Source organism: Apteryx rowi, unplaced genomic scaffold, assembly GCF_003343035.1.
Source record: "Apteryx rowi isolate R43461 unplaced genomic scaffold, aptRow1 scaffold_69, whole genome shotgun sequence".
Classification (NCBI taxonomy): Eukaryota; Metazoa; Chordata; class Aves; order Apterygiformes; family Apterygidae; genus Apteryx; species Apteryx rowi.
In genome coordinates, this window is record NW_020450971.1 from 2,450,473 (window position 1) to 2,460,546 (window position 10,074).

General features: G+C 43.5%; 1 protein-coding gene across 2 annotated transcripts in view; it reads left to right on the plus strand.

Moving 5' to 3' along the window:
• Positions 1-3,971: 3,971 nt before the first annotated feature.
• AMOT (angiomotin) overlaps positions 3,972-10,074 on the plus strand; it is a 55,541-nt gene continuing 49,438 nt past the window's right edge. For both annotated transcript variants that reach the window (XM_026086257.1, XM_026086256.1), the window contains exons 1-2: positions 3,972-9,040; positions 9,316-9,484. The gene's annotated coding sequence lies outside the window, so the exon portion shown is untranslated. The remainder of the gene's footprint in view (positions 9,041-9,315; positions 9,485-10,074) is intronic.

The following is a 10,074-nucleotide window of genomic DNA, read 5'->3' on the forward strand; positions in this document are numbered from 1 at the left end:
ACTGATAAACTTTGGGTTTGTGTCTTTGCCTGCTGGAGAGTCAGGATCCCACCAGCCGCTTGAGGCTCTGGGTTTGGCAATACCTGCTACCCCTTCATGGTCTGCTCTCGGCTTGAAAGAGTATGTGTTTTGTTAGCCCCTGGTTGAGTTCGGCCTATAAATATTCACTGTGAGATTTACCATGCAGTTGAAGCAGAAGCACAAATCTCATCTATCTTGGTTTCAGGATATCTTCTTTAGGAATGTGAAGGCTGGAAGGCTAAATCTTTAGGGTGGAGCAGTCATGCCAGACACAGGGACTTGGGTTTCCTTAGCCATTCATTGCTTTTGCTTGATGCTGTAGATAGTCAAGTACTGGTTAAATCTCCAGCACACGGTAGGTTAACCCAGTGCTTCGGTGGCGCTGGATCCTGGAGGGCTGCCCTGCTGGCCCAGGGTCCTGGCGTCTTGTGACGTTCAGGCCCAGGCTCTGGCCCTTGGCACCCTCATCTGAAGTCCCCCATCATGAGATTCCCCCTTCGCTTTTCAGGTTAAAATTTTCTGTGTGTCACCTCTGATAAGTGATGGGTTTTAACCTAGCAAAGATCTTTACTTCAGCCCTGATGCAATACACAATAGGAATTTCAGTTCGTTAGTTCACTTTTATTCCACTTTTTAATGATATTTTTGATAAAACGCCTAGTTCTGTCCTAGCACTACTCTCAGTAAGGCTCAAAGGATTGACACAAGAGTTGCATATTATTGTTCCAATTATCCTCCTTAAGTCTGATATGCTTAGATTTTGGACAGTTTCTACAGATAATATAGGTCATAAATAGTTAAGAGTACAATCTAATTAAATCACTGGTCAGAAACCAAAGTGCCATACAGGAGAAGCCAATCTTTCATTCTCCTGACCTGTCTGTTTGGGAGGTGCTTCTAGGTACATATGCAGGAGAGGGAGAGGGTCGGGGAGTTCCAGGAACAAAAGGGATTCTGGAGAATGTTCTCCTAGCAAGTTCCTTTTCTCCATCTTGCTATTTGAATAAAGGTCTGGACTTTAGAGTCCTGCCCTCTGAACTTAACTTGGGCTTGAAACTAATTTGCTGTTAGCAGAAGAGAAATCAGTATGGGAAATTAGAGAAAAGTTGTTCAAGCTGGAATCCAGAAGATACAAGGAACTTTGTGTTCTGGACCTAGTTCATACATGACCTAAATAGAATGAATTCTGACCCAAAAACTTGCTTTGAACACTTTGTCAAACTTTATCAAAGTTGTACCTGAACTTTCCCATTTGGGAGTTCAGGCTCTAGATTGCTAGTGCTAAACTGAATCTAAATATCCTGAACACCTGCATGTTCCCAGTGGAAGCCAACTATCTCAGGACTGTTGTTTATCTGTGTAATTCACCACTAGGACTCCATGGATGAAACCTTGTTCTCATTCCAAATACCTGCTGTCACATATTAGTTATGTTCTGGGAATGTGTTTGCTCTGATTTGTGGTCACACAGTGCTCAGTGATGACCTAAGTGCAATGTTCTTGTTAGGGAGAGAAATTCCTGAATTTGGTTTTGTAGTTCAACTTCTCAGTAAGTAAATCATTGCCCCATAATACTGTTTACCATCAATATTGTCACTTTAGCATGATACTTTATGAGATAAGATTTTATGATGGTAAGGCTAATGAATGCCTTTGGAAGTATGTGTGTCTAGACCAGCTTCTCAGATTTATACCACTGTAGTGTCTAACTTAGTTTGGAGCAAGCATAGACCACTTTGTAGATAGAAATGCCTGAATCTGAAGATCTATAGCAGCTTTCTCACCACTAAAGAAACTGCCCCATGTTTGTTTGGTGTTGGGCAATTTCCTTGAAAATTGGCAATATGCAAGTAGCTACAAATAAACCTGAAGAAAAAGACCAGAGTCCCTCTCAGGCAGTCCCATGAAGAGGCTTAATTCTGGCCCCCTTAATTGAGGGATGTCTGTGGAATTTTCAAATTTAACTCAAAAGGATGTTGATTCCCAGTTACATTTAAATGAACCCTTACATCCCCGAGGGTGTTGGAGAAGCTTGGTCTTGATCTATCTGTGCCTTAGCTTCTTCATTTGTAAAGCCCAAACATGCTATGTTAAACTGTAATTCAGTCTCGTGTGCTGGGAGCTTTGAATAACAAGGCATGACTGGAGCTCCGAGTGACGCTGGTGGTGCTAGAAATGCGTTACAAATGACAGAAGGGCCAGCTACAGAACTAAGGAAGCAGGAGTGCAGGCATCTGGAGCCACAGAAAGGAAAGATGAGAACAGAAGAAAGGGGGAAGGGACAAATGAAGGAAAAATATACAACAAAAAGCATTATATGGGTTACATGACTTACAGAATAGTATGGAAGAAGAGAGGGTGTAGAAGGACACAGGAAGAGAACCAAAATGCCACTGTTGTAGGTGACAATCAGCGTGGTGTGAGTGAGGCTTTGCAGTCACATCAAGTTTTGCAATGTATCCCTAAGCGCATTTTCCTATGGCACTTACAGGAGGGAGGAGGAGGGAAGAGGATTCCTGGAGAAGTGCATAGCCACACAATGAAGCCTTTGGTTTCTTCCCCTGCACATTTGTAGAGAGCTCACGTCTTTCCCTTACCCCAGGAGACATTCCCATTTCCTTTCATTTACCAGTGTTTGGAAGGCGGAAGGAGATGAGGCACTGTTGGGTTCCCTTATTAACTTAATCTGTGGGAAGCCCTACATAAATCATTGAATTTCCTAGTCTTGGTAGAACTAGATATTTGTACAGTGAAGTCAAACAGAAGATCGAGGTTCCTGCACAGGGAGGCTTTGACGCTGTTCCAGTCCTGTGCCTGTGACTCTTAAGCGTGCATTTCTTTGAAGTCTGAAGCTTAGGAGTCTGCATTAATGATCAAGGGACAGAGCTGAATACTGAATTCATATGGTACGAAGGTAAAGGTGCGGGTATGAATGTGGGAAGAGAGTATTTAAGAGCAGTCTGGCATGTATAGTTAATAAAAATGAGTGTCAACATGTTAATTTCCCACAGTTACTCAAGTTCTCAAGGTTTTTAGCATCTTCTCATTCCATGTAAATCAGTGAGCTCTTGCTGGGTCCTGCCATGTCTAGAATATTAATTTCCTTGAAAAGTACAAAACTTCAGGTTTGAAGCCTTTGCAGGTTTYGTACAATGAGAAATTTGCTCTGCTCCCTTAGGCATGAATCTGTGTTCCTCGTACAGTGTTGCAGAGCACTGTGCTTGGCATTTGGCTGTCACTCTCTGTCCCACTCAGCCGAGTGTCAGTGATCTTGAATGCTTGAAATGTTCCTTAGGACACTCTGCAGATGTAAAGCACTTCTGAGGATGATATTTGTCAGAAACTGAATGCATTAGAACAATTATTTCTGACTTTGATTTACAACTACGTTAAAGCTAACCTATTTTTACCRCTGCGTTTGTTTCTGATAGGACTCTCAGCTGTTCCTCTAATTCAGGAGTTGTTCTTCCCATTCTTTACTTTGTAAAGTAAAATACTCAAAGCAAAATGCTGTGCCTTGCTACATTTACTATACAGACATTGAAACAGTGAACTAGACCCCTCATTTCAACTTCTGACCCACTATTTTAATTGCTTTTTCTAGAACTCTACCCCAATTGCTGCTTTTTCTTGACTGAGCAGCAAATCAATTCCCCTCTGAGCCCCAGGATTGCATAAGTTCAGATTTTTTGAAGAGATGAAGGACAGGTTTTCAGACTAGATTTTCAAGAATTCAGCTCATATGTAGATTCCTTAATAAGCAGATCCTAAGGTGGTGTTTATATCCTACCAGATAGATTTTGTTTTCAAAACACCAGCCCCCCAAGCACCAGGGGATTTGCACTCTTACTCTTGCTGTGTCACATACGGTAGATGGGCATATACCTACCAAAGGGCTTTGGGACCACTGGGCCCTCAGTGGCACTGGCTGGTACAGCTCATGCTCTCACCTGATTTAATCCAGCCATGGCTGGTACAGTTCACCCTTCCACATCATTGAATCCAGCCGTGGCTGCACAGTCCACCCAGCAGCAGGAGCTGAGGGTCGACTGTGCCCCTCAAGTGGAAAAACTGGAGACCCCGTGCCCTTCCCCATGACTGACTAGGACCTCTTTCTCCTACCTACATTGCTGCTGTAAAACTGGATGTCTTCAGCATCCTAAATACTTTGGAGCCATCATCATTAAAAGTTCCCGAGTGCCTGGCAGGCATTGAGGGGAAGGGATGGCAGGTCCAGCCTCAGCCAGGCAGAGCTCTGCTGCGACAATGGCTCAAAGCTTGGCAGCCGTTCTCCAGTAACGGCTTTATTCTGACCCAAACTGATAGGCTTGTGTATTTTTTTTAGAAGTCAGCTTTATGTATGTGAGTATTTAATACCATATTCTAAAGTAATATTTATGAAGGTGTTTGAGATTTTTTGGATCAGATGTCATGTAAAGGTTTAATCTGAAGCCCACTGTAGTCCAGCAAAAAAGCCTCATCTTTGACATTGTTCTCCCCTCTTGCCCTTCAGAGAATTAAAAAGACAAGACAAAAGTATTTTAAGGAGTTCCACATGTATTGAGCCTGAGTTCATTAGCTAGAGTATAATGTCTTTCCATGACTATTTAAAACTAAAGAACAAAAAGCTACCTTGAAAAATGGCCGTTGGGAAGCAGACTGGCAAAAGTGAAGAAACTTGAGCCCTTGGCTGATGAATACTCTGTCCTTAACTCACATTGTCTCTTTTGTTTCCCACACTTTCATGAGCTGCACATGAATTCAATTTGCCAGTCTTTAACTCTTTTTAGTGATGCCTGATCTGTACAGAGTTTGGAAACTGGGGCAGCTGTCGCGTAGGTACTTTGCTGTGTTCTTATTTCTTGCTGCTGATCTTTTTGCTGCTGTTCTGGTGCAGTCTCTGGCATGGATGCAGTATGTGCACACTGGGAGTGTGGAAAAGGGTTGGGTGCCCACGGGGGAGAGGGAGTCAAAGCTTTTGCAGCTTTCTGGCAAAGGGTGTAACAGTGACCGTGCTCGGAGCAGGTTTGGATAGGGCTTTGATTAAAATGTCGGTAGCATTTGCACGGTTGCTGCCATAGGGGAAGATGTTGGTGCTGTACTAGGGCATTTGTGAGAGGAGCTGTTTCTCCTGGCATAGCTCTAAAACTGATGGAAAGTCAGGGTGGAGCCAAGAGATTTGGCATCACGGCAACTTTTCACAGCAGCTTGTCTTTGGGCTGTAGTACAACAGAAGTGCTTTCTACAGAGAGCAGCATTAAACATTAGATGTTTACTTGCAACAGTGAAATTTATTCCAGTGAATGATAATTGCCTGTAGTGAATGCATTTCTTTAGTAGTGACTGCATTGTTTCCAAAAACATAATTAACTCTTAGAGCTGCTGTTTGGTAAATTGATATGGATCTAATTATTCATCCATTTAAAACTAAAATGGCATTCCACATCAAAAACATAATGCGTTTTCTTTCCTCATTTTCCCTCCAGATAACTGCTGGACAAAGATCGCCAGCAGAGAGTGCTGGTGCTCTTTCAGAATCTGGCAGCAGCATCTGAAATCGATTGTGAAATCAAATCAGGCTTTGTTCTATAATTATATTTTTACTTTTTCATTTTCATGAAAATAAAACTTTAATCAATTATCTGTTATTCAATATCTTGCTGTCTCTACTTATCAATCTTTTTGTAGTTCATTACCAGAGAAAGATGGTTTTTTAGAAGCACAATCATTTGCTTAAAAAGTGGCAGTTATATTTATCCTGCAGTTTTTTTAGCAGGCTTTTATGTATTTTGTTCTAATGCATTTGACCTTTTTTTTGTACATAACATTCTCTTTCCTTTCATTCCTCCTCTTTAATTTTGTCTTTAAAGGATCTGTTTACTTTTCAGTGCAGCTTCTACCTAGTGGGAGAAGATGGCCTCGTTACTTTAATTAGCAGAGGTCTAGAATCTATATGGTGGTATCTACATCTGTTGTAGCACTGAGCTCATTTACTTGCCTTGCAAGGCCTTGTATCCAAAGATTACTTTTGGTTGGACCTCTTTCATCTCTTAGTTCTGAGACTGATTCTGACATCAGTATTAAAACTGAGTTACAAAAGATTTAAATAAAAAAGGAAAAGCCTCGTGGTATTTTTCAATATATTTGCAACTTTATAAGTCCTGGGGACCTGGGAGGTGTTGGCTTTTTGGTTTTAAATCAGCCACATTTTTTTTCCTCCCTCTTAATCGTTGTGATCATTGAAGTATCAGTATTATCAACTCTGGTTTTGTAGAACCTGCCATACATTCCTCTGCCATACAGAGCAAACAGTGACTGTGTCGAAGTGCAGAGCCTTCTTGCCTTACTCTTACAGTTCAGCCTGATCCAAATCCACTGGAGGTCGAGGGAATCTTTTCATTCATTTCAGCAGATTTTGAAGACAGAGATCTTTGAAACAGGCAGGAGAGGCAGGAGGGCGGAGGGGTGAGGAACATAGTCAACTTTCATACATCAAGGATCTTAATGTATGATAGACATCAGCTGAAGACTCACAAGTCCTTTGCCTTATACTTGTTTGGGAGAAGAACAGTGGGAGCTGACAAGTCCTTTAAGGAAATCCCTTTGCAAGCTGCAAACCCTGTTATCCCTATTTTGCCAAAACTCCGCTGAAGGTCAGGGGACTGGGGTGTGAAGGCATTTAGAGCAGAGCTAAAACTTTTAGTTTTCCATAGCTGGCAGTTGTTCTCATTCTTCTAGTCAATGCAGCCTTCTTCCAAAATGCTCCAAAAAAGGGGGCCCAGGTTCAGCTGTTAGAATATATCTCTTTACAGGTGGTACCCAAACAAGCAGCTCCCTTCACTGCTGAACTCTGTATCCCGCTTTGTTGCAGTAAGCTGTCCCTGTTGTCCCCCTGCCTGCGCAGGCCCTTTCTTCACCTGAGAAGCTAGGCTCAGCTTGCGTTACACTCTGTGAGAGGTATCATCCAGACTGGCTTATTTAAAGTCTTCACACACAGTAGCACACAAAATCATAGATGAGAAGGAGCCATGTTACAGTGTAACGCTGAATATAGACAGGACATGAAGTTGCCTGTGCAAAAGTACGTGTAGTTATTACTTCCTGCACAGAAGTTATGTGAGCATTGGTTTTATTATATAGAATTAGAGTAATCGACTTTTGTAGAAAGACATAGTGAGTGCTCAAAGAGGGGCAGAGGAATATATAGTGCATAACTGTTCCTGCTCCTGTGTTCTGAAAAGCAGAATTGTTCTAGCAAAAATTTCCTAGCAAAATTTTTCTAGCCGGCACCTTGGCTGTGCAGGCAGCAGGGCAGGTCGGCAGCCYGCGAGGGCTCCCGGAGAGGCTCTTGGCGTCCGTGCTGGCCAGCCAGCGCGACTCTGGATGGACCTCTTAACCCTTCTGCACTTCGCGTGCCTTCTCCACGCCCTTGGTGTGATTCTTGCACGGTTTTGGAATCTTCCAACTTTATTTTCATCTGTAGGCCCTCAGGTATTTGTTATTTTACCTCCTTTTCCCCGATGAATATATCTGCCAAATTGATAATTTGACTTGTATGGCAAGAAAGTTGGAGAAATAGCCCTTCTCCTAAATACCTATTCTCATTTCCTGCTCATCTAGTAAAATTCTCAGCCTCATCTCCTTTTCTTAGTCTTCTTTACTTTTGGCTGTGTTATTATTTGTTTACTGTTGGACCGTTATTTCACTGAACAGTGTATTTATAGATGAGGCCAAGAATTCCCAGCTTTGGTGGTGGGGGGGGATATGCTCTCCGATCCCAAGAGCAAAATGGCACCTCTGAGCACTGTTAACAGTTTGTTTTTATATGCCAGCAGAAAAGCCTTGCTAAACTGGCCTAGGATCAGAGATCCACATAAATTAATTTACACCCCTCTCTGCCGCATTGAATGGATGCGGGACTGAGCTGTGATCCCCTTCCGTATATTAGGGATAATATCAGCAGCTTCCTGAACTCCAGCTGCTGCGGACAAAAGACAGCAGAGTTGCAGCGATTCCTGGAGGGAGGAACTTTAAGATGGAGGAATTTTAAAGAATGCGAAGGACAACCTCTTAAAAAATTGTAGGTGGAGCAATTCCAGGTCATCCAAACCCTTTGTAAGCTCAAGATTTATTTTCCAACTTTGAAACAGTTGCCGTCGTGGCGTTTCTCTCTTGTGCTTTTTAACACATCTCCTGTGACCTTTGCATGATTGCATAAATTGGCCCGAGTGCGCCGGAGCAGTTATTAGGAACCCCTTTCTTGTGTCGTTTCCTGAATTCCCGCATTGTGGCGTGATGTGGGTATGGAAACTGCTTGCTTCCTTCGCTGGCAGCCGTTCAGGCAGGCAGCGTACGCCGGGGCTCCTGCGGCCGCGCTGGGCGGGAGCGGGTGCAGGGAGGATGCAGGGGGAGAGTATTTCAAGGAAGAGAATTTGGGTTTCGTGCATCTCTCTGTTCTTTTCCAGCTCAGATAAAGCTGTTATCTCCAATTGTGTGGGTTAAACATGAGCAGTGCTCGTCTTTTGTAGAATAAACAGAGGCAGATGACTTGAGGTTAATATGCCTCGGGCAAGGCTAGCTGCTTTTTCAGTGTGTGAATTACGCAATATTTTTACTTTCCTGATGACTCTACCTTCTCTGCTTACTCCCCACTCTTTCAGCATGTGGGAGGGAGACAGGATGCGTGACTGAAGCATAGTTTGTAACTCTTGCATTCACTGTAGCTATATATTTCCCTTACTACTCCACCTCGCAGCACCTAGCAAGTATGTGCTTCATTAGCTTGTTCTTTTCTTTTGCATTTGCAAACTGTAAGGTTATGGGATGTTAATGAATTGTTTACATGTGCTTCTACATTTGTTCCAATGAATGAATATCAATTACAGGAAAAAATTACGTTTATATATGGTACATTTGTGATTTCTGAAATTTGACTTCCTGAAATTTTTTCCAGATTTTCCTTTTAAATGTTGAGTCGTGAAATGTTGGAAAGGAGTCACTTGCTCCGAGCAATTAAAAGGTGAAAGACAGAGTCGTGTTATCGGTTCTCACACAAATAGCCCTAACGATCACAGGTCAGCAGGCCAGATTTCACAGTGCACGGATTTGCCGTGTGGTCAGTTTTGGGGTGCTTAGTACTTTTGGAAATTAATGTTAAGGCCAAATGTTACCAAATAGGAATTACTTAGTAGAGGTATTTTTTGCATGGTCAGGCCTTAATATACCAAGTCAGGTGTGGATACACTGTGACTTCTCTCTTATTTTGTGTTTTACTCTCTTTCTTGAAATTGCAAGTTAGTGAAAAGGAGGCAGGAAACAAAAGTTGTCGCTCCGGTAATCTTCCTCCAGCCTTCGGTAATCTTCCTCCAGCCTTCGCAGACAGCAGAAGGAGCTCACAGAGGGGCGGCTTAGAGCACATTGTATGCAAAAGCCAGAGGAGGAGGTGAACTGGGAGAAAGGCAAGGTAACACTGTTTGTACACAAACACTTCCCTATTGAAGGACCACGTTGTTATCTCGGGCCRTGTTTAGACTGGGGATTTGCCTTGATTACAGGCATCAAAGTTGCTCACCCCATTCCAAAACTAGGGCACCGATAGAGCAGCTTTGCCCGTCTAAAACAGAGCTTTGTACCACTGCAACTGCAGGGATGACTGCATCGCTGCCATCGGCGAGGGCCGAAGGAAATTAGTAATTTTCCAAAACGGGGAGACTGGACTAAGCTTTTTTTTTTTTTTTTTTTTTTTTTTTTTTTTTTTTTTTTTTTTTTTTTAAAGTTGCAGCTCTGTGGTGGCTGCGTGATCGCAGGTGCTAAAGCCTGCAGGAAGAACCACCGCCGCCTGCGTTCCCACCTCTGCCGTGTGATGAAGCACCGCAAAGCGGCGGGTGCGCTTGGCGAGCGGGCGGCTGCGCCGGSGCCGGCGGCAGGGTGCGCGGGCGGCCGGGAGCCCCCTCGGCAGCCTCTGCGCGCGGTCCCTCCTCCCCGGCCTCGGCCCGCTCTCGGTGACTGCCGGCATTTGGCCAGCAAAAACGTGGCGAGGGGCTGCGGGGGGGC